Genomic DNA, 24,538 nt, shown 5'->3' with positions numbered 1-24,538 from the left:
GTAACAGAACCTGAACGTCCAATGGCAAATACACTGAAATTTGAGTTGGCTTCAGAGTCTTGTTACTATTGACTAGGACTTTATATATGATTATATATTTTATTCTCCTAAATTAACAACAAAAAAGCTAAAAGACCTTCTTGAACTGCCACGTAGGGCTCAAAATAAGCAACACTGCTAGGTAAACGTCAATGTCTTGAAAATAAAATGTGTTCACTGTCACAGTGCTTCACTGTCACAATGCGTCTTGAGGCATTTTCGGTCCTGTCAGTGTTGCTAGGGGTGGCAGACAGCTCGCTGGGTTGCCAAGAGATGTGCGGGTGCAGGTCAGGGCAACAGAGCGCCATGCAGGAGAGAGGCTGCAATTCGGATAATGGGGAAATCCTGCAGACTTTAAACTGTACTGGTACATTCTGAGGTAATTACAGCACATCCAACACCCCCACCATCTGTCCGATTACCACGACTTCCGCAACAGTCCCCAGCGCGACCAGGGTCGGATGAGAAGGAGGCAACCAGCTTCAAATCCCTGTGCCCCAAAATACATCCTATTTAAACAAGCATTGGCAATGGCAAAAGCTATTGGCTTCGGCAAACATTTTAACCATGCTGTTCAGCAGCAGGGCTAACAATCACCTGGCCGTGTCCAGTGCTTTTTTTTTTGTCAGCCATGGACTCTCCCATTCCTTCGTCTGTCCTAGAGTCCTTCTCTACTACCATTCCGCCGTCGGATTTGCCTCGTCCCACAATGTGCTCCCTGTCAGTCGGAGGAGAATGAGTAGGGGACGATGTAAGAGGGAGCGAGGCCAGGAGATAAGGACGTACGTGTGGGAAGGGCTAAGGCAAGAACACAGACAACAGATCCAGGGGCATAACACAGGCCCCCGCGCTCCATGGGCCCCCTCACTTGCAAGCCTCTTCATCATTAATTTGGTGTGCACGCCCGGCCTCTTGATAAATTAAATGATGCACACATACGCCTGGGCCCCTGATGGGCCTCCGAGGCTCTTCATTAGTTAAATGGTGCACCACACGGGAAACATCATTTACTACGAAGTAATTACCACTAATAACGTTTTCCACGAGTCACTTACCACGAAAACGTCTTTTAAACGCGGGTGCCTTCCACGACCTCCACTACCACGCAAGTACGTTCTGCGTGGGCTTTGGGGGGGAGACGTGGTAATCCTTCCAGTCGTTCTGCGTGGGCTTGGGGGCTGGGGAGGGGCTGGGGGGGGTACTTGGGGGGGCTGGGGGGGTCTCCCCCCCCAAAAAAAAAACAAACAAAGGAGCAGGTTACTTCGAAAATAAAAATACGCACTTCAGTACCACTGAAGAAAAAGGAAAGTGCCTCCCCCAAAGACGTGCCGTGTACGTCAAAATAGCAGTCCGTTTTTAATGTTGGTAGACGTGTTTTGACGCTTGTTTCGATGGTGGATGGAAGGAAGGGCTGCTGGTGAAAGACGGGAAGGTGTAAGGTAAGTAAATAATCTTTATTTAAAATATATAAATATTTAAGCGCACAGTAAAATAAAAGAATTTATAAATCTAGGGTAATTTGTTGTTTTTGAATGTTGAAAAAAAACGATCGAATGGGTTAAGCAGTTACTACAAACTCTAGACATACTTTTTTTGCCTATCAATTTCCTTATGTTTCATTTGTGCTTAGTGGACGTTTCTACGCGTGTTATAATCCATTGTTGTAAATTCCAGCGTGGTAAAGCCACTTGCGAACTAAAATTCGCGTGGTAATGCCATGCGTGGAACTTGCAACCGTGGTAACATCATATATTCGCACCACACGGGCGGGGCCCAGGCCGGGGCTCTGAGGCGCTTTATTAATTAAATGGATTCTGGGTGGGTGCGGGCGGCACGCAGTTAGTTGTCTGCGCGCTCTTCAGGGTGGGGCTTGTGACCCATGCTATGATGAAATTGTCATGCACATTGCGGAGCGCGCACAATTAAAAGTGCACGTGTGAAGTGAGGCATCCCAGGACCCATGACTCCGCCACACCACGCCAGAGGCTGAGAAGGCAGGACTGGTCACCGTCCGTCACCGTGACCTGCCATAATTTACATTGTTACTACTAGGCCCTGCTGGCTAGCCTGCCTTGCCCTGCCTTCTGCTGCCTGCGGCACTCTCCCCAGCCCTCAGGTCAGGTGAGTGTCTGTAAAAGTTAAACATAGTGTAGGCGGCCCAGAGAGTAAGTAATACAGGTCCCTGTGTTACGGGGGGAGGGGCAGTTGCGTTCATCAGTGGCGTAATGAAACTTGAGGGGGCCCCCTGCAAAGCACATGGAGGGGACCGCCCCGGCCTCCCGTCCCGGCCCACCACCTACCACTTTGCCCTACCACCCAGAAATCTAGTATATTTTGATTTGAAACCTCCAACATTTAAATGAAATGCCACAATATTGTCTTTCTCTAAGTTCTAATGTTGAAATGGGAAATACTCTGAACATACAAGCTGTGCCATTTGTAACAATACTGTCAAAAGCAGATTATTTAATTGAGGCAGCAATCAGAAGTTGTAGCGTCAACACCTCAGCTCACCGTTGGCGTGTGCTGGGCCCAGGCAGTGTCACGATCCGGGGAGGGATGCCACTGAAGCAGAGGGTGCAGCAGGTGCAGGTAGGCGGGGTTGCTGCTAGTTCTGTCTGCTTGGTTTGCTAGATTCTCTGGTGCAAGGCGAAAGGAAGTCAAACCCCCTGTCAGATAAATAGTTTGTAGGATTCTTGATCTGTGTGCAATGGACTTTCAACACATTTTACTCCTAAATCCTTAATAAGGGTTGGGGGTTCCACTGTTGTTCTAGTGCCAGGACACCTTATTCATATTTGCCTGGCTTCTCTACCTGCATATTAGGATATGTTTGCCTTGCTGGCCAGGTACCATACTGAGTTAAAGTCTGACATTGTCATTTGAAATGATCTCCAGGCCAGAAGTTCTTGTTCCTGACACACTGATGATAGAGTTCAGTCTTTCCGAGGACGGTGAATTGAGTGCTATTACACGTTGCTATGGTAACGTCATTATTTAAAGCAATTAGAAAGGACAGATGTGTGGCATGAAGTGCTATATAAATTCAAGTTATTGTTATTTTCAATAAGTGCCTAGATGTTGTGTGTCGGCATGCACCATTTATAAGTCAAACTTTTTAAATTTTGTCAGTGGTTGTTATCATGAAAGATGGAGCTCATCTGATATCAATTATTAAGCAATAAACATATAAACTGTGGGGATGCAGGTGTCAGCAATAAGGACACTGGAGCCTGTGATTCTTTGACTACGTTTATTTCTATAATTGCCCCTAAAGAGCGCCGAGCCTCTGTGTTGCGCTCCGGCTCTACTCTCGCTTTTCGCGGTCTGCCGGCTCGTTGCGCGCGCAGCCAATAATGGCCGCCAGCACGTCACGTCGCCGACGTGACGTGCAAACACTAGACCGTCACTACATATCTCCCCTTTTTCCAACACCTAACATTTGTAACTTACAGTCCGTCGCTCAGATCATAGTCTCTGAACCTTGTAGGCTTAATCACCACCCTGCCGCGCCGGGTCAATCTTACCGGGGTGGTGTGGTTCTCTTCCTCGCTGCTTCTTCTGATTCCTCGTACCTCCACTTGTCCACTTACATCACTCGGGTCCTCTCCGACCCTCTGCTCTTGCTCGATGCTTCTCGCCTTCACCTGTCGCTGTCCTCCTCTCACTTCGGGTTCCGCCTCCAGATGTTCTTGTTGGCCGAGTCCGTTCTCTCCATCCTCTTTGTCTACTCCCCCATAGTCCCAAGTTAGAATCTTATTGCATCTTGCCATACGGTCCTGTGACCATACATTCCCATCACTCAACCTGGCCGCTCTGCCCATTATTTCCTTCACCTGCATGGGCTTGCTGTATTTGCTCTCTCCCTTCCTTTGTAGCATGGGCAATTTTACTCTCACCCATTCCCCTTCTTCCAGTTCAGTGTCTTTCACGTTCTTCCGATCGTTGTAGTGTTTTGTGTAGACCGCTTGTGCTTTCTCTATATTGGCACGCACCACTGCAGGGGACCATTCACTTACAATTGTTTTCTCTTTCCACACCCGATTGTCTTGGGTGAATGGTTCACGGGTACGCAATATCTGGAATGGGCTATAGCCAGTACCTGTGGGAGTGATCCTGTACACCCACAACATGTGCCATATGTCCTTCTCCCAATCTTTGTTGTCCGAGATGGCTGCTTGGATCGACCCCATCACTACTCTGTTGAAGCGCTCCACTTGTCCATTCCCCGCCGGGTGGCATATGGATGTGTGCTTCGCTAGGATGCCGTTTCTTTGCATGAAGTTGTTCCATTTTTCCGATCTGAACTGGGGGCCATTGTCGCTGAGGATGGACTTTGGGATGCCTTCCCTCACAAAGGTGTCTGCCAAAAATTTTACGATGGTCTCTGTGTCCATTGTTTCCTCTATTTTCACTTCTGGCCACTTCGAGTACTTGTCTACTAGGACACACACATACTTTTGGACTCCTTGTGTGTCTAGTATCGGGCCTAGGATATCTACTGACAGCTCCTCCCACGGATTTTTCGGAGGTTCGAATGTACCCAGTGCTGGGCGTAGTGGTTTGAGTGTCTTGTCTGCACCCTGGCACCTTGAGCAATCTCTTACATGTCGTTCTGCTCTTATATCCATTCCTGGCCACCAATAGTCTTGTTTGGACCTCAGTTTAAGTTTTCCAATTCCCAGGTGCCCCTCGTGTAGCATGTCCAGCAGTCTGGGGATGATACTTGTTGGGGGAATGACCTTCTCACCTCTATACATGAATATTCCTTGGTCGTCCACGGACAGTTTTTCCCTGACTTCAAAGTAGGGGTTGAGTTCCCCGCGGGTGTGTCTCTTATCAGGCCATCCTTGGGTGATGTGTAGCTTCACTTCCTCTAAGGTCTGGTCTTCCTCATACGCCTTTTTCCACTCTTGGAGGCTGATGACCTTCTCGTGGTCCTCCATGAGTGCTACCCATTCTTCTGTTCCCGCCTTGTCTTCCTCACTCGGTTCCATGGCCGCCGCTCTGCTCAGATAGTCTGCGACTCTGTTCTTGCTGCCTGGGATATGCTCCACGTCATACCTGAATTCAAGTAGTTTCAGTGTCATTTTGGATATTCGGGGCGTGGCATCCGCGTGCCCGCTCGACGTTAGCACCTTCAGTAACGGCTTGTGATCCGTCCGCAATTGGAACCGTGTGCCCCACAGGAATTGTCTGAATCTCGTGGTAGCCCACACCACTGCCAGCATCTCTTTCTCTATCACGCTGTACTTTTTTTCTGTTTCGCTCAGCGTGCGTGAGGCGAAGCTTAATGTTTCCAGTCTCCCCTGCCCTCGGTCTTGCATGAGGACGGCACCCAGTCCTTTATCGCTGGCGTCTGTGGTTAGTACGGTCTTTCCTTGAGGGTCGTACCCTTGGAGCGGTATTGCTCCAGCTACTTCCTTTTTGATGATTTCGAATTCCCTTTGTGTTTCCTCTGACCAGCAGAATTCCGTGTTCTCTTTTGTCAGCTGCCTCATGTGATGAGTCTTGGAGGCAAAGTGTTGCACGAACTTGCCGTAGTACTCTGCCATTCCCAGGAATGATCTGACCTCTTCCTTGTTGGTGGGTGGAGGTGCTTCACATATCGCTCTTACGTTTTCTGCTTTTGGAGTCACTCCTTGCACTCCTATCTCATGCCCTAGGTAGGTCACCGAGTTCATCCCTATCCGGCACTTGGACCACTCCGCCGTGAGTCCCTTTCTTTCTAAGATCCTCAACACTTCACCAAGCTGCACATCATGGTCAGGTCTATCTCTCCCCATCACCAGGATGTCGTCCTGGAAGTATTGGACGCCGGCGATGTCCTTGAACAATTGGTGCATCAGTTTCTGGAACACCGCTGCCGCCGAGGCCAGTCCAAATGGCATACGGCGGAACTGATAGCACCCAAACGGGGTGATGAAAGATGTTAGTTTTTGGCTCTCCGGGTGTAGAGCTATTTGATGGTAAGCGGAGGTCAAGTCTATAGTGGAGTACCACTTAATTCCCCTAGTGCTAGCCAGCATCTCCTCTATTCTGGGTAAGGGGAACCTTTCCACCACAATATTCTTATTCAGTTCCCGCAGGTCGACACACAGCCGGACCTTTCTACTGGGTTTCTTGACTACTACCAAGGGCGCCAGCCACTCAGCGCATGTGATGGGCTCGATGATCCCCTTCCTTTCCAGGTCTTGGAGTTCCTCCCGTACTGCTTCTCTCACTGCTAACGGAACATTTCTTGCTTTGTGGGCCACAGGTACGGCGTCTTCCTTTAGGACGATTTTGTGGGCGAACTTTTCCAGCCTTCCTACTGTGCCCCCGAACACCTTGGGGTACTCACTCCTCCATTTGTCGAGATCGGGCAACGCTTCCTGGTCCGTTAGTAGTATCTGTTCCTTGCCTCCCGGATCCAGTTTAATGCCCAGGTCGCCTTGATCTAGCCATCCTAAGACCGATGGGCCTCTCTCCGACACGTAGAGCTTGCAGTATGCAGACCGGCCTCGGAATTCAAAGTTCAAAGGTCTGAATCCTGCCATCGGTATGCGGTCTCCGTTGTACGTGATGGGACGAATGTCTAGTTTTTCTAGTCCTGAGCCTAGTCGCGGTGCGAATTTCTCCTCCCACACTGCTCTCTGGACAATGGTGTAGGGCGAGCCTGTGTCTGCCACCACGCTGATCGTGATACCTCCTATTGCCATTTCTAGGACGGGTTTCATTGTCCTTCTTCCGTCTGTGCCCAGGACTTGGCCGTCCATGCTCAACACCTGATCATCGATGTAGATCACCGTGACGACATCCTCCTCAGTGTCTTCGTCTTGATCTTCGCGGCCTTGACCCACGTATCTCACCGTGCCTTTGGAGGCCTTCTTCCGACAGACCTTCTCGTAGTGGCCAATTATTCCACAGTGCATGCACTTGGCGCGAACTGCGGGACACTTCCTTTCGTGCGCTTCATGCGACCAGCTCCTGCACCTGTAGCATGGCTTCTTGTTGCTCCCTGCCTGTTTCCCCGATGGGCTAGTGTTGCTCTGCCACTTGTTGGGTCCCCTCTCCATTGGCTTCTTGTTATGATACTCTCTGCGAGGTCCTTCGTCGTCTACCTTGTTCACCAAGGCGTTGGACGCTGTTTCTTTCCTCGTTACTTCTGCACATCGTCGTGCTAACTCGGCCCTTTTGACGATGACCATCACCTCTTTCAGTGTGGTGTCTCCGCTGGCCCACAGTTTGTCCTGCACTGTCGTACACGTGGTATGCATTACCACCTGGTCTTTGATGAACTCCTCTTCCCAGTTGTCATATTTGCACGTGGATGCCAACCGCTTCAGTGCCGCCACGTATTCCTCCACCGTTTCTCCCTGGCGTTGCTTCCTCTGTTGGAAATTGAACCTGTCCACAGATACACACACTGCTGGCCTGAAGTGTTCATTGAGGTCATCGAGTGCGTGAGCGTATACATCGTCGTCTGTGGCTGTTCTCTGTTTCGGTACTAGGCTCTTGTAAATTCTCAGACCTTCCGGGCCAAGGTTCAGTAACAAGATGCGTTTTTTTCTCGTGGGTTTAAACACTTCCTCATTCTCATCTTCCAGGACTCCTATGAAATTATCTATATATTCTCTCCAGTCCTCCCAATTCATAAGTGGTTCTCCGGGGCGAGGCAAAAACTGCACCGGCGCCATTGCGTATCCGGTTTGCGCGCTCATTTTCTCTTTCTTGACCTTGAGTTGCGCACTCCCTTGGCTTCTGGGACTCCCTGGTGCGTCGTCCTGTTCTTCCTCGCTTGTTTGGGCTTGGGGACTACCTGCGTCAGCCCCCTCGCTCTTCGGTGGGTTATCCAGCGCGGTTTCCCCTGTCTTGTGGGCTGCAGTGTGGGTTGGCGCACTTTTCTGCTTGTCTCTGGGGTCTGTCCCCCCTTTGTCGTTTTCCTGTGCCGCCCCCTCGGGTGCTCTTGGGCTCTGCCACGCTCTTTAGGGTACCTGTGCTGTAATCGGAGGTCCTCCTGGCTCTCTGTTCTTTAGGGCTCCTTGTTTGGTGGTCCTGGTAACACTGGTGCTCTCTATGTTGTGTTGTAGTTGTTCTGGTGTTTCTTCCTTGCTGGGGGGTCGTCATCCCACCCTCGTCGCCATTGTGGGGATGCAGGTGTCAGCAATAAGGACACTGGAGCCTGTGATTCTTTGACTACATTTATTTCTATAATTGCCCCTAAAGAGTGCCGAGCCTCTGTGTTGCGCTCCGGCTCTACTCTCGCTTTTCGCGCTCTGCCGGCTCGTTGAGCGTGCAGCCAATAATGGCCGCCAGCACGTCACGTCGCCGACGTGACGTGCAAACACTAGACCGTCACTACATAAACCACCGACAATCGTCCGTCATGTAATTACAGTTGCACTGTCACCCATGCCACCCAGAGTCCATGTAAAATGCATGCTACTTCACAGCATAATTCTGAACACGCACAATTAATAGTGCACTTGTGAGGTGAGGCATCCCAGGACCCACGACTCAGCCACACAACGCCAGAGGCTGAGAAGGCAGGACCGGTCACCACCCGTCACCGTGACCAGACATAATTTACATTATTACTCCTAGCCCCTGCTGGCTAGCCTGCCTTGCCCTGCCTTCTGCTGCCTGCGGTGCTCGCGCCTGCCTCTGAAGCTGCAGGCCAGGCACCAGCCCCAGCCCACAGGTCAAGTGAGTGTCTGTAAAAGTTAAACATAGTGTAGGAGGCCCAGCGAGTAAGTAATACAGGCCCCTCCATTATGGGGTGGGGCGGTTGCGTGCATGCGGGACCTCTCAGTGATTAGATAGTGCGCAGCACGCCACACCCGATTCATGTTGATTGATGTTCGCCCACTGACATTTGCTGAGTAAGTGTAATGACGTAGAACTTGTATTGGTTTCTATGCCGACTACTGTAGATTTTTGTGAGTCCTAAATAAAGTTTTGAATGTACATAAAACACATACTGCAATCTTGGTTGTGAGAATGTATTTGTTTTCATTTGCGTGTGTGTGGTCGTAATGCATAGTCGGCATTTGACAGGGTGGCGCCCTGGGCGGAAAGAAATTTGGCGCCCTCGCTGTTAGCAAATAAAACGAGGCAGTGGGTAGACCCACTTGTATTCAGAGGTCAGATTCTGGCTATTTGCGTCAGTGTAGTGTCTGTCTGGCATCTGGGGTATGGAAACATGGGCCTCGGCCGGGCCTCAGAGGCTCTTCATTAATTAAATGGCGCGCATGCCCAGGCCCCGGCCGGGCCTCAGAGTATAAATTAGAAGATATTTAAATGAGATAACCTATCTCCTCACTGTTCTCTTTTTCTTTCCTCATTAGGTCTTCCTATTATAGTATCCACCATCTTTACTAGTCTGTAAAAGTAAAACATAGTGTAAGCGGCCCAGGCCCAGCTTAAGCAGTTGGGAAGTAAAACAAAAATCTATCACAAGTGGAGAAAGAGTCGCCCGCCTCAGCTCAGATTAGCCTCGTAGTCCACAGTGAGATATTGGGTAATGTGGCCCTGTGTGGTCTGCTATCCGCAGAAGCAGTTTCTTTGATGCGAATTGCATGCGGTTGAGGTTCACACCTCAGTAACGGAAGCTGCGGCTAACGACAAAGAACGTGATTTATGCTCGGGTTGTTAAAATGATGAACAATGAACCTTAATGAAGGAAATCTCCTTAAATGGTTCTAAGCTGACTTCGGTTGAATAGACATTGAACTCCCAGACTTCTGAAAAGTGAATGCACCATTATGGGTTGAGGTGGTTTACAACTTCCAAGCCCGCCCTTGAGAGCTCAAGTGACTTACTGCATGTTTAGGAGTCATCTTAAGACAATGTTGTTGAAAATGCAGCCAACACTTAATCAAAAAACGAAATACTTACAACAACAAACCAGACTTTACTATTTCGCTCGAAGCTACATACAGTGGTTTCAAATATATGTTTATGAGATTTTTAATCAGTGGTATTTTTGTGCTCCAATAGATATTGAATACCCAAAAAAACTGCTCTCTGACAGAAGCAGTGACTAATTTGTTGCTCCCACCTCAATGCAACGTTGTGGATTTTTTTGGTTCATTTCACACTTTTCAATCCACTAATAAAGAAACTGGTAGGGTTAACACTTCTGCTGTGCACTGCAAGGATATAGTAAGCCATAGTAACTATGCCTCAGACTTAGTGCTTTATGCAGGTGCAGGACTATCAGGTGACTTTTAAACTCCTCTTAATGCGTCTGATGTGACTGCATTCTTATCTGTAATATTAAGATGATGGCAACATTGCTCCTTTGCTTAAATAAAAAGGTCCTTGTAGTGAGGGAAATGTATGCAACGTTTTACGTGATCGCCTTTTTGTTTGTGGAAAAAAATTATGTGGAGTTAAAGTACAACTGGTTATTTTTCCTCCAATCAGAGGAAGAGTTGTGCGCTCTTTTTTTATTTACAACCAGTGGTCTAAGTGGGGTAAAAAAGCAGGGGAACTGTGGGTGGAAAATCAGAGGATGAGAATAACCCGAAGATTGGATCAGTGGGCGGAGTCAGAGGTGTGGCCTGAATGCGCAAAACATCCCAACTTTTTGTATTTGTTTTGTATTTCACTGCCCAGTTACAGCTTTTTATGTTATTTAATTCAACCAAAGGATACACATGATTACTGAAGGTTTAATATGAGTTATTGACATTAAAATAGATTCACAAAGTGGGATATGTTTCCAATCACAGTATGTCCAAAATACGCATAAAAGTGGAAGCACAAGCCATTTGTCTCTGAGCCATGGAGTTTCTGTTATCAGCACTTCTCCCTTTTTTCCATAAGAGCAGTTCAAACATGAATGGCAAAATATCCTAATTTGCAAATATTTTCTTTATAATTATGGCTCTCCCATATTTTCTACATAATGCAAGATCTGCTGCATAATCTGACAATGTTCACTAATAAATAGTTTGTAGTTCAAATGGATCAAAAGTTACTAAAAATGTGACTTGTGTTGCTGCGACGTCGACGGCCCTTTGCAAAGGTTGACTGATCACCTTTCTCACTGCTGCATTTGTATGTTACACTGGTACTAATGAGGCAAAATCTTTCCAGAGACTGTTAGCATTTTTTACCTATGTCAAAATAATAAAATATCAGAAAATGTACTGCATTAAGCTGCAGCCATTTTACGGCATATTTAGTCAACACTGCAGCATCATTTTATCCTGCTTTGTTGCATAATTACAGTGGCCCCAATGCAGGCAGAATATATTAAAAGTGCTTGTGAATGAAGCAGAGAGACTGTGAAGTTTTCAAACTTAGTTTGGTGTGCGTGCAAATCCTGAATTACCGATCCCTGGTGAATTGCATCTTATACTGCAGAAACAAGGCCAATGGAGATACCAATGAGTGGGGCGGACTGACCTCAAAGGCAGGGACATTTTTAGCACTGGTGGTGCTGTGTGCAACAATGTTTGTTAGTGCCCCCAGTGACCACCTCCACCATGGAATCCCTCACTACCATCTTTTAAAAGTGCCCCTCAAGTCTCCATATCACACTCTCTCAGGTGCATATAATTTGATTTACAGGGCCACTCGTACCAGTGTAGGGTGTCAGACCACTTTACATCACACACATTACACAGAGACAATTAATTATCCGTGTGTAAATCCCTGCATGGAAAATATTACATAAGACTAAGGACTACACGGTGTGGGAGTCACATGACAACCATATTAGTAGGCAGTATAGTTTAATAGTGATTGGTCTGTAGAAACACAAACTCAGAATTTAAAACGTAATACCATGATTGGGGGTTCTTTTTAATAATCAGAATTGATTTCTACCCAAAAGAACAGTTTTTGCAACATTAGGATAATCAAAGACTGGGGGAAGAAAACATAACGCTCTAATTTATACCTTGCAGTTCGTATGCAGCTCTTAGAAGACAGGTAATAGCTCACTGTTCTATGTTAGGATTTTAACTTATAAACTGCAAGTAACAAAAGGATCTCTGAAAGAAGCAGTAACCCACTGACCTACTTACATTACGTGCACTTTGTGATCTGCATGGTACATGTTCTTTGCAACCCTCTGTGCTACCTTTCCATGAGTCAAAACTTCCACTAGACAAAACTCCAATCTCTCTCTAGGAAGAACATTAATCACCGGAGTCATCATGACATTTTTATTGTTGCCGAAAATTGCTGGAGGCCAGGAAGGAGGCTGCAAGCGCTTTTAAAAGCATAAAATATACATCCAAACACAACGCCCCACACAAAGTCAGAGCCCAGTGCTGTCACATCGGTCGCACCACTCTAGAGCCGGCCCTTCTCAAGGGTCCGCTGACCTCAGTGACAGTCACTGTTGGTCTTGGGTGTGCTGCTTCAGAGGCCTGCCAGCAACACCGGACGTGAACTTCAGTATGGATTGTGGTGGACAACCCTTCAAGGTTAACCCGCACTTGCCACCTCTAGCATCCACTTGTTGGTGCTAATACACCAGGGATTTTATGGTCTAGCAGGGCCTTTTAAAGTTAACATGGTAATGTGCTCCCTCAGGAGAGTGGTCTGGTGAACTGGTCATGAAGGCTGAGCCTGGGTCCCCAGGTCAAAATTTGGCAGCTCTGACCATAGTGCCACATCCTCTCCGCACTGAACACCATACTGCCCCACTGCCAGAAACTCGCACTGCATTCGACAACAACCTGATTGTGCCCTGCTATAAACACCTGTATACATCTCAATTTAAATTACGCACTAGAGAAGAGCAATATACTGCCTTAAAAAAAAAGTAACAACATCTCGTACGGAATGCAAAATTAAGTAAAGCATGTGAAAAGTCAGCAGAAAAAACATGGTTATCTAAATGCTTTTACACGCACTATTCAGAAATCAGTGACTGTTTTTGCCTGAAAAGTTAAGGACATGGATCCATTTCAATGTCCATTGCGGGCATCCTTACAAAACATAAGTAGTATGTGAAAAAGACTGCATCCCTGAATACAGAGCCGCAGTGCACATTTTGATTTCCAATCCACGCATTGCAGCACCTTCAGGATTAATGCATTAGTTCCCCGCCTTGGGAAACAAATATAGTTCCAAGAAAGACAAGAAAACAGTAGCGCTTCACTTGCAAACTCTGGGCTAATGTGTTTGGGTGTGAATATGATCAGTCAGGCCACTTTGCTACCACCCTATCTTGCTTTATTTAGTTCTTTATTTATTTTTTATATTTTAGTACTTTTATTCCACGGGCTACACTTTGGAATAGAAAAATGTCTGAGCAAAACAACATTTCCAGCAAAAGTGTTTTTCTGTTTTGGATCCAATTCAAAGGGGAACAAATGAAGAAAAGGAGAAAGAGGTTGAGAATCATTTCTTCAAGTCACAGTTTTCAAAAGGGAGGAGGAGCTGCTAGAAAGAAAGAGGGGCAGCTGAAGCGGCAGATCAGATATGGGAACTGTTCTTCTATTCTCACAGCAAGAAGGAAAAGATGAGTAATTTCCCTTTTTTGCCCGCCAGCCCTTCCCCGAACTTCCACAAATGCCGAGCATTATCTGTAGGCCTTGGCTTTTTCTGCCATCCTGGGACGCATGTTCAGAACAAAAAAAGTAGGGGAACGGAATCTATGTAATTAAAGAAGCGGGGGCACGCGTTTCCTGCCGATCCCGCCCACTTTCACCACTGTTTACAACCCATGGAGAGAAGAGAGAAGCAATGTAAATTTTAGTGTAGAGCTGGAATTTATGAGTGGAAGGAAATTTGTCAAATGCACTACAGGTACAGTGCTATGTGTGAACAAGAATGCCAATCGGCTGTCTTTTGGGCTTCAGAATTATGCTGTGAAGTAGCATGCATTTTACATGGGCTCTGGGTGGCATGGCTGACAGTGCAACTGCAATTACATGACGGACGATTGTCGGTGGCATATATGTTTATTACTTAACAATTGATATCAGATGAGCTCCATCTTCCATGATAACAACCACTGACAAAATTAAAAAGTTTGACATATAAATGGTGCATACCGACACACAACATCTCAGCACTTATTGAAAATAACAATAACTTGAATTTATATAGCACTTGATGCCACACATCTGTCCTTTCTAATTGCTTTAAATAATGGCATTACCATGGCAAAGTGTGATAGCACTCAATTCACCGTCCTCGGAAAGACTGAACTCTATCACCAGTGTGGCAGGAACGAGAACTTCTGGCCTGGAGATCACTTCAAATGTCAATGTTAGATCTTTAACTCAGTGTGGTACCTGGCCAGCAAGGCAAAAATTTCCTAATATGCAGGTAGAGAAGCCAGGCAAATATGAATAAGGTGTCCTGGCACTAGAACAACAGTGGAACTCCCAACCCTCATTAAGGATTTAGGAGTAAAATGCGTTGAAAATCCATTGTACACAGATCAAGAAACCTACAGCAACACATAACAGACCAGTTGGCAGTCAGTCTCGCTCTTGCTCTCGTGCTCGCTCACTCGCTCGCCTCGTAAGGCTTCTGCCTGCAGACTGCTTCAGCAAGTGAATTTATGCGGCAAACTGTATAAGCGTATAGTTTCAATGCAAACAAGTAGACCTCTCTAAGCCCAGCTGTTCTACATGTTTTAATGACGTATGATGCCAGCCATGGGATTGGTGCTGGCGAGTGGCTCCCTGCACCGCACAGGGACATTGCACCCAGTATACTTCCATGTTGGTGCTACTGGGTTTACATGTTGTGCCATATGTTCCTTAAGGTGCAGCGAGTTATCATGTTTCCCATTTTGTGTGGATTTTTCCAGTATTTGCCAAGGCATGCAGGTGGCCCCAGCACTTTCTCTTTCCATATTAATATTTGGATTGATACTATTTATCTGACAGGGGGTTTGACTTACTTTCGCCTTGCACCAGATAATCTAGCAAAGTAAGCAGACAGAACTAGCAGCAACCCCGTATACATGCACCTGCTGCACCCTCTTCTTGAGTGGCTCCCCTACCCGGATTGTGACACTTCCTGGGCCCAGCACACGCCAGCAGTGAGCTGAGGTGTTGATGCGACAACTTCTGATTGCTGCCTCAATTAAATAATCTGCTTTTGACAGAATTTTTACAAATGGCATAGCTTGTATGTTCAGAGTATTTCCCATTTTAACATTAGAACTTAGAGAAAGACAATATACAGGCATTTCATTTAAATGTTGGAGGTTTCAAATCAAAATATACTAGATTTCTGGGTGGTAGGTGGTGGGTTGGGCCGAGTGGCCGGGGGCGCGCCCTCCATGTGCTTTGCAGGGGGGCCCCCTCAAGTTTCGTTACGCCACTGAACAGAGCATGGGTGGGAGAGGCTGGGGCAATCACAGGGACAATGAAGGATAGGCTGTAGGGGCTGGGAAAGCAAACAGACAATGGTGACTAATCAGGAGGGGCTGGGAGAAGCACAAAGACAAAGGCGGGCAAGTAGCAGAGTAATGGGGAAAATGGAGGCAGGAGGAGTGCACACGTGAGACAGCTGGAAAACACATGAATGGAGTGCTTAAATAAAAAGGAAAAAACAGCCCCTGCAAAAGGGACTATTGGATGGACACAGTAATGCGTCCACGCACTTTGGGGGGTGGGGGATGGGGCAAGAACAGAAGAAGAGGAAGGAAAGCCTACAGAAGATGACTAATACTACAAAAGCAAAAGAGAGTGACAATGAAACCAGCCAATGGCAAATAATGGAAGGCATCTGAGCTCAGCGTTAGGTCAAAACAAAAAAATGCACTGTGTGACTATCACTCCCAAGTGTCTTATGAAAGGGGGGTCACACAAAAACACTTCCTTCCATTATTCAGAAGCCTGGCGTAAAACACAAGCATTGGCAAAGCCAAGAGGCCTCGGCTCCAAAAGGCGGAGCACATAACCTTCGTAGGCAAACGCACACACATCAGCCTCGCAATTACTTTTCTATTAAACCAGCCCGTGCGTATCTGTCGTAACAAACTACAGCCATTCTTATTTACTGATCTACCATGGCAGACAATTTATAGCTGTAAGTAAACGAGAAGTAAAGAAAAGAAAAACAAAGCGCACTCCAGTGCAAACTCCTGAGCCGTGATAAAAAAGAAATAAAGAAAACAGGGAGCAGGGGAGTAAAATGAAGCTAAAAGAGGCTCAGTAGAGGGGGCGTGGCTTAGCGCGGACGGAAGATGGCTGCGTAGTTTGTGAGCTCCGGCGCCTGAGTGCCCCTGCATGTAACCTGATTGTTGGTCCTTTCTGCAGCCCCTGACAGCTATGGTCTAGCAGAACCTCTCCGCTCTGTTCTGGTGTTTGTGGCATGCCTCTGCACGGAGACCTGACCACCGGAAACCTGGGCCTCGAATCCGGGGCCCACAGTGATGGGGCTGACCCACTAGTGACGCTTCCCGGCTGGGCTCAACACTGCAGCCGCGCCGCGACTGCTGGAGCCCCCGACTCAACGTTGACCCAGATGCCCGGATTGGGACTGCTGGAGGCGGCGGCCGCGAAGACACCCGTCGTGAGGTGTCCGGGAGGTTTTAAGGATGAACTGGGGCATTTCGACCACAAGTGGAGGCGCTATGGATGCAGGTCTGAAAGCGGCAGCAGAGTGCCAATCGGAGCTTGTTTCTCCCCCCCCCTACATAAGTGGTGGACCCTTGGTGCAGTAAGTGAGCTATTGTCTGTGCCTGGCTGAGGTGAAGGGTCTGGAAGACTGAACTGGTGTAACCCTGGAGTGAAGAGGAGTTTCCTGACGTTCCTGCGGTGGTGCCCCTGCGGGGTTGTCACGGTGCTGCAGGCTGCACATGAGAATTAGTAGCTGCGCGACTGGGAAAATAGAAGGGCCTCCCCCTCCACTCTCTAGACTCACCTTCTGCGCGCCTAGAGGCAGTGATTCATGCAGACAGGGGTCATCTTATAGCTGAGCTGTGTGGCCTGCATACCCAGTGGCAGGGGACTGGCAGCAATCCCCGGAACGGTCTATGTTTCTGCAAAAGGGGGCAGCGAGGAACAGTTGTCCCTGGACTGGTACAACACCTGTTGGCGGCACCACCCGTCGATAACATGGCCTGTGGTGAGACATAGATAGTAATAGAGACCGCCCTGTGGACGGCCCGGCCATCACAAGCCCTGCTGTCCCCTTGGGTGCTGCAGCCTGAGTGGAGCCGAAGCCGAATACCTATGGTGGTTGCTCCCTGCTGAGCGTGGGGCCAGGGCGACCAGCTCTTCTGTGGTGGGGCATCGTAGACGCCTTGGTATCGCTACATTTCATCTTGACCGCAGTCATCCAGGGGAAGGATCAATAGGGCGTGTGACGAGGTTGGCAACCCCGCGCCAGAGGAGGCAGACGACGAGAAGGGGAGACGCCCCTGGACTGATCCATAGTAGCTTCCCCACCCCACGGTAAGGAGGGCTGAAGGCGAGACGTCCCAAGCTGTAATCACCCCTGCTACTGATCCATAGTAGCTTCCCCACCGCCGCAGTGGAGTACACCAGACTGTGGGTTCTCTTGAGACTCCAGCCCTAGGCCGAAATCTGTGCAGTGCGTGGGAGTACCCTGTGGCGCCTCTGACCTCTTTGAACCCGACTGATGGATCGCGTCAAGGGAGCGGGAACCAGGGGGTCAAAGCCGGTCCAGACTAGCAAGCTGGACCGCTACACGATTACTAAGGAGAGCAAGCGGGGCAGGCTGTCAGAGGAGGCGGCGAGGGAGGACCCCGGGGAGGAGGAGCAGGAACTTTCCCTGAAGGATGTGATGGAAGCCATCACTGGGGTGAAAACCTCCCTGGGACATAAAATGGACTCCATGGCCATAGACATTAACCTCATTCGGGCCGACATGGGAAAGCTAAATGAGAAGCTGAAGCAGGTAGAGATAACGGCCGCTAGCCTGGTGGAGGACGTTACACAATTACAGAGAGAGGTCCGAGAACTTCAGGACTCCCTTCACTCAGCTGACCTCAAACTCGATGACTATGAAAGCTGTCTCCGCCCCAATAACCTATGTATCCTGGAGAGCCGGAGACATCAGAGGGACAAGCTCCTCACCTGTTTGTTGAGGATCTCATTCTTAAGCACCTGCAGCCCAAGGACCTCAGTAACTTCTTTGTGATAGAAAGGGCACACAGGATCCCGGGCGGCGGTCCCAAGCCGGGCGCTCCCCTGCAGCCCATGTTGGCCCGAGTCCTGAACTATCGAGATAGAGACATGATCCTTCGAAACTCAAGAGCCAACGCCCGCTTAAGTATGGGAATGCTACTATCTACTTTTTCCCAGACTTCACGCAGAGAGTGCAAAAGCAGAGGAGATCTTTCCTATGGGTTAAATGTGACCTGAGGGAAAAGGGCTTGAAATACTCAATGCTATTCCCGGTCCGCCTCCGAGTCGAGGAGGAGGGACAAACTTGGTTCTTTGATCAGCCAGAGACAGTGGCAGAATGGATCGAATATCGAGGGAATCGTGACCCAGCGGACCGTGGTGCTGGTGCAAGTGCGGACTGTCAACCATCCTGAAGCGGAGGCCTAGGGGTCAACTGGCTTGCACATGTGGAAGTAATCTTGTCGGGGGGAGGTTGGGGCGGGTGGGACGTTTGCCTTAAAAGACTAGTGGGCTGTGAGTGGGCTTTCAGTTTGACATTTCTAAGGCTGTTAGGACGGGATATTGATTATGTTTGGGGTGCGGGCATGGAGCTCACGGCCTGTTCCCCTAAGTTTACTCTTTCTTTGAACTTTTCCTAGGGCGATAGGCACTTTGCAATTTTCAATGGGCAGTTTGCAGCCCAGAGGGCAGGGTAGCGGGGTGGGGGGATGTTGGGTGGAGGTGTTTGGGTCACCGTTTCGGTGGTTTGTTATTTACATCAGCATAGTCCACAGGCCAGACAGAGATAATATGGAGGATTGTCAATCTTACCAGGTATACGATGGGGGTTAGAGAAGTGAGGGTTTTAAGTTGGAACGTCAACGGGCTGGGGGATAAGATCAAGCGGGGTGTGGTTCTTCATTATGTTAAAAGACATACTCCGGACGTGGTCCTGCTTCAGGAGACACATCTGTAGTGTAGCTCCTATTTTCCCAATAGGCTCTGCGCATTGGAATAGTACCTACAGCAGTAAAGGCCTAGGCCAGACGTTAACTAGGTCTACTACTGTCGATACTAGACTTAATTTTTGGGTTTGCCAGCTAAGCTCAGAGTTCGCTAGAAACTTTCTCGAATGTTCAAGGAAGGATTAACTCCCCTGATTAGACAAGAAGGGATTTAGTTTCTGACAACCATAGAACATGACAACTTTGCTCTCCCCTAATCAAGAGTCAATCTCAAGAGTCGTGTGAGCACAAGGCAATTATTTTACTCAGTCAGTACGTGCATTCTTAGTCTCATCAGAATGTAGAGAAAAGGAAGAGACGGGCGTGTTCAATAAAAGATGTTATTTATTGATCAGTCTCTTTTCTCGTACAAGAGAAATGGATCGATATTATTGCGATACCTATAGTTAAGTAAAGTGCATACATTAGAAGCAATAGTATAAAATAATACTGTAAAAACATTGATATGGTTTCTGAGCCATACGATGTTTAAAATGATTAAAATATATTTACATACACATATACATTTGACTAAACGTACTCAACTGGTGTTTCTAAATACGCCTACCCCGTGTACCTGACCTAAGTCTAATGCGTGGGCGGGAATAGAAAGTTACAGTTTAAGTTAAGTTTGTTTTTGCCAAGTGAATAACTAAAGAATTCTCTGTGAGGGGTTATTCAGTTCTGTACCTGGAAGTTAGGATGAATGAGGAATGGTATCTCTTTCTCTGCTCTCGATATTCCAGGCTGCCTGCGAGGGCTGCCCAGAAGCGCCGGTGCTGGGTCTCTCGGCTTGAGATAGCAGCGCGTCTCTCAGCGCGTCAGGAAGGCGGGGCTGCTGCCTGCGGGGTCTGCTTCTGCTCTCGGCTTCGGCAAGTATGGCTGCTCCGTCTTGTCACCACGCGTGTCTTTGCATAGGGCAAGGTCGGCAATATTTATACCTTAAAGGTGCCGAGATTGACGTAAGGATGGACATAGGTACGTCAATAAAGATGTCATACGACTTGCTCGTTAGCACATTCTTTTGCAAAAGTTCTCTGTGAAATCAAAACAATGGCCGCACGGATTTTCCAGGTTGTCATAGGTTTGATTTGTTATGAGAACGTCGTATGCCTTATCAGGGGCTGGAGGAATGTCGCTTGTCTAATTAGATCTCAAGCGTTATGACCTAATCAGATAACACGTTCCTGTGCCGTAGTGTGACTGCGTCAGATAACGGTATCTGCATCATGGGGGATTTCTTGCCTCATGGGCTGACTGTTAGTTAACTTGATAGTTAGTTTAACCAGAATAGGGTCAGGAATAGGGGGATCGATTCAGGACCTATAGAAATACACGACACCCACTCCACGCTAACTATGGTCATATCTACTAATCTATGCATAGTATAACATAGTACAACATACTATAGAGTATAGTGTATACCTTACCACCCCAAAATACATAAATGCATTTCGAAATTTTCAAATATACTGAAAAATTGCAGTCATATATATTGTATGCACTTAAGCTATGAATTAAATGCAAAAGTAAACACGCATTGTAATGCATTATTGCTTTTTGGTATATGAGAAATACACATGAAATGGCTCTTAATATAGCTATACAGAAAGGAAGGTCGAGACCATTTCATCACATAATAAAATATTTGTGAACATACCAGCGGGCAGCTAAAGTCTATATAAAGTATCTAAAATAGAAATCTTAGTTCTCTAGGAATAGTTTCTTACTTTAAGCAGAAGATCAGTGTCCCGGGGAAAAAATATATAGAAAAATATTTTAAGGGCTTGCTGAAAAAAGTTGCTGTCCGTGAACTGGATTGTAATTGTTCATGTGACTTTATTTTTAAAGTTGAAGGCCGAATTCAGGGAACGCCGTGTGCGAGTTTACTCAAAAGTCTCTATTTCTGTTCCGGAGAGAACATCATATCATTCAGGCTTTCGAAAAAACTGTCAACAGCTTCATGGGAAAGTTCCACTAAGTCGGAAATAGGGGTAACCATGCATTCATGCGCATGATTGTCTCCATTGACATTCTGATTTGCATTGCTGACAGAAGGTCGTACCTGTTCGATGCTGCTTTCATCTTGAACTTCACTACTCTTCAATCGTAGTGGTGAAGATTCCAGGAATGCCGTCATCAGAATTGGCAGCCTTTGAGGGCAGCACAGTGCGTGAACCTTGGTAGGAACCAACAGTGTATCTGCATCCACCGGCGCATCCGATTGTAGCGTCAGACAGGTGTCTAACACGCATTCTTCTCCGCATAGCAGACACCTTAGTACAGGTAAAACACACCTTTGCCACATTGGTCGAAATGATAGAAACCAAGTCATGTTTAGGTCTCTAAGCCGGGAGAGTCCCAGGATTTTTGATATCCGGTCCCGGTATCCAATGGCTAGGATCGTATCTTCCATTGTCGCGAGAGTTTGATCTGTGACATGGGTTGCCATAACGAAAAATAAGGACTAGGAATAGGATTCCTGCAATTAGTCCCAGGATCAGGGGAAGTCCGCCAAAAATCGAATGGACGAAATCTGGAAAAATACCCAGTATGGCTTTGAATGGTGTTAATGCCATCGAAAATACTGTCTTAAATACCTTTGAGACCCCAGTGGTATCAGAAATATTTAAGATTTCGCTCAGGATTTCCGCGAAATGTACGGGGGAATTAGTTGATAATAATGTATGTATCTCTGCAGTCGTCCTTGCGACTTGTAGATCATACGTTTCTTTAGATGACGTGAGCCTTGTAGGCGTCTGAAGAAGCACTGTTTTCATTCTGCTTAAAGTGTCTATTCGAATAGAAGTAATTTTCAAACCGGGCCATGCCCTTGCCTCCCTGTCTGGTAAGGAGCTGGGGAACAAAGAACGTCCACAGCACTTGACCTTCGCCGTCGTGGTGACGAGATAAGGAGTCCCGGGCATAAGACTACAACATCTGCGGTCTACAATAAGAATGTAACTCCCATTATAGAGTCTTTGAAAGAATGGTTCTATTTCAGTTGCAGGTGCGCCTTGCTGGTGACATGAAAGTTTGTATGAATTCCCTTCACAGGCTCCGTGCAAACTAATACCGTTACATAGAAGCGTGCCGCTTAGTGACATAGCACAATTGTTGCCACTAAGAAACACTTTCTGTCCTTTGTTACTGACACATGCATGTGAATAGGGCAGGTTCCAAGTTGTTTTAAGGTACCCCTTTCCCAATTTCTCGTACATGCCAGCCTGTATATATTTTTGGCAGTATTGAAACCTGAAGGTTGAGATTGGAATATTTATGATTCCGTGGATTATCCATTCACTGACAGGTCGTTCTGACATTGTCATTGGTAATCTTTCTAGTTTTTCAATGCTCAAGATTGTATAATCAGCACCCTTCTGCGCCATACCGATTTGTCTATCAGTAAGGTTAAAGATTTGGAATAGTGACGTTGTGTTGATTAAACGCCAAGACACATAGCCTGAACGCAGATTTTGTAACGTCCAGCCAAGCTGTACAATAGAGCGCAATTGTGACTGACCATGTTGTAATAACAGTAAGTCTTGCGATAATATATCGATTGCTGAAGACACAATGCTGTCCAATGAAAAAATTCTGGAGGACAGAGTCATTAACCCATTGTCCACTACAGAAAGTGATTTTTCCAAATTAATACGATCAATTTCATGTATTCTCTCTGCTGTTTCAATTTGAGTAACCTTCCAGGCCTCATTGTATGCTGCATATACAGAGGCTGCTATGAAACGCTTTTGACGCTGTTTGCGTGGTCCCAGTATGAAATCACGCAAGTCAGCACCATCAGTAAGTAAAGTTAGGTGTTGCTTAATTTCAGGCAGTGTGGAAGTTTGTAGCCATTGAAGGCATAATTTGCCCACACTGTAGGTTGTTATTATCCCTGGGTGATGTCTTTGGGGATATCTAGGGTCTGGCCTGGTCATTTTGAAACCCTGTGTTTTATTCAGGAATCTATCTTGACAGTTATTTGTATCTGTGGGCCAGATCAACCATTGTTTCCAATCAGGATGTGTTCTGTTTTGGTTAAGTATATGGTTTATGTCTATTCCTTCATCTGTATCAGAGTTATTGCTAAACATTGTTGGCTTTGGAATAGACAGGTTATTTAAATCTTTGATTTTGGCTAAGCCAAGACAGGTGGTTTGTTGAACAGTGTCATTTAAAAATATCATTTGTTCTGGGATCATGCAGGCTCTAAACAAAGCTTCTATACCCTGTACTTGCCATTCTTTTGTACCCCAAACACTTTTCAAATCAACATTTTTGTCCCAATAATCAAATCCAAATGTATTCATTTTTTCAAAGAATGAATCTGAATATATCAATTTTGTGTTGGTTATCATGGTTTTCATCCCTGTCTTGTTTGACAATTTGTAATAAAATGTTTCAGCATTAGTTATGTTAAAACCTGAAAAATATGAATATTTGTCATAAACGGTTCTAGAGCTCCCTTTTGGCGGTGTAGCACAATGTTCCCATTGATTATAATTTAAAACATTTCTAGGTTGTGCAGATTTATGCAAGAAATGGTTACCATAATGGTTATAGCAATACATACTATCATAATTTGTAGAACCTTGCAAATAATCATGTTTTGTAAATTTAGCAGACATTACTAAGTCAGACATCATATTGTTTATACTTTCAAAGTCCCAATCATCAGCAAATGAGTTTGGTTTTGCAAAGTCACTCAAGGAGATCTTGATTTGGTGTGGATATTTCAGGATCTCGACCGGACCATAAATTTCATAGTCAGTGTTGTCCCAGGCTACCCCACCAGGTATTGGAATTGCTGTGAAGTTGGCTGAAGAAAGTTCTGAAGAAAGTTATCGTTTCTCGACGTGTGAAGATGTGTGTGGTTTGAGGACCAAGTTGATGTTCTGACTTGCTGTGTCCATTTTAGCATATTTTCCCTCAATGAAGCGTCCCAAGGTAAATACCATGATGAGCCAAAGTATGAGGATAAATGCACCAAAACCCACCCAAAATTCAATCCATGGAGTAACCAGATATGTTTCTTTCAGTTGTTTCAAAAGTTCCTTAGCTTTGTATTTAAAGGATTTTGATGATGGCTGTGTCTTTTGTTCGCTGAAACCTTCAGAGGAATCATCGAAGTTGATGAAGTAACCAGATGCAGTTCTGTCAATTGTTCCAATTGGTTCAGGATTTTTGTTTCTTGCATTTTCACTTGGAACTTCATTGTAGATTGGTGTTTCTCTGCTAAATGTCTTTATTTGGGTTTTCAGAGGTCTGAGTTCTATTGCATTGTTGCATAGTCCTTGTTGTTCTTCTTTAGGCGTTTCGAATGTGATGAGCCTCTTTGTTAGGACCTCTGTACTGGTAGCAAACCTTGGTGTTCTGCTACTTATTGGGAGTCCACTTGGCCTACTGTTTGTTATCGGCCACATGTTGTGGTTTTACCAGGTCGATGGA

General features: G+C 46.6%; 2 long non-coding RNA genes across 2 annotated transcripts in view; one reads left to right on the top strand and one right to left on the bottom strand.

The window, feature by feature from the left end:
* LOC144771658 (uncharacterized) overlaps positions 1 to 1,441 on the bottom strand; it is a 335,630-nt gene extending 334,189 nt beyond the window's left edge. The window contains exon 1 of the long non-coding RNA XR_013599415.1: positions 1,095 to 1,441. This is a non-coding gene — a long non-coding RNA (uncharacterized LOC144771658). The remainder of the gene's footprint in view (positions 1 to 1,094) is intronic.
* The window catches only part of LOC144771659 (uncharacterized), a 293,577-nt gene continuing 270,439 nt past the window's right edge, over positions 1,401 to 24,538 (top strand). Inside the window, exon 1 of the long non-coding RNA XR_013599416.1 lies at positions 1,401 to 1,478. This is a non-coding gene — a long non-coding RNA (uncharacterized LOC144771659). The remainder of the gene's footprint in view (positions 1,479 to 24,538) is intronic.

Source organism: Lissotriton helveticus, chromosome 8 (assembly GCF_964261635.1).
Source record: "Lissotriton helveticus chromosome 8, aLisHel1.1, whole genome shotgun sequence".
Lineage (NCBI taxonomy): Eukaryota > Metazoa > Chordata > Amphibia > Caudata > Salamandridae > Lissotriton > Lissotriton helveticus.
The sequence above is the reverse complement of the archived record's forward strand: the minus strand, read 5'-3'. Positions and strand labels throughout refer to the sequence as shown.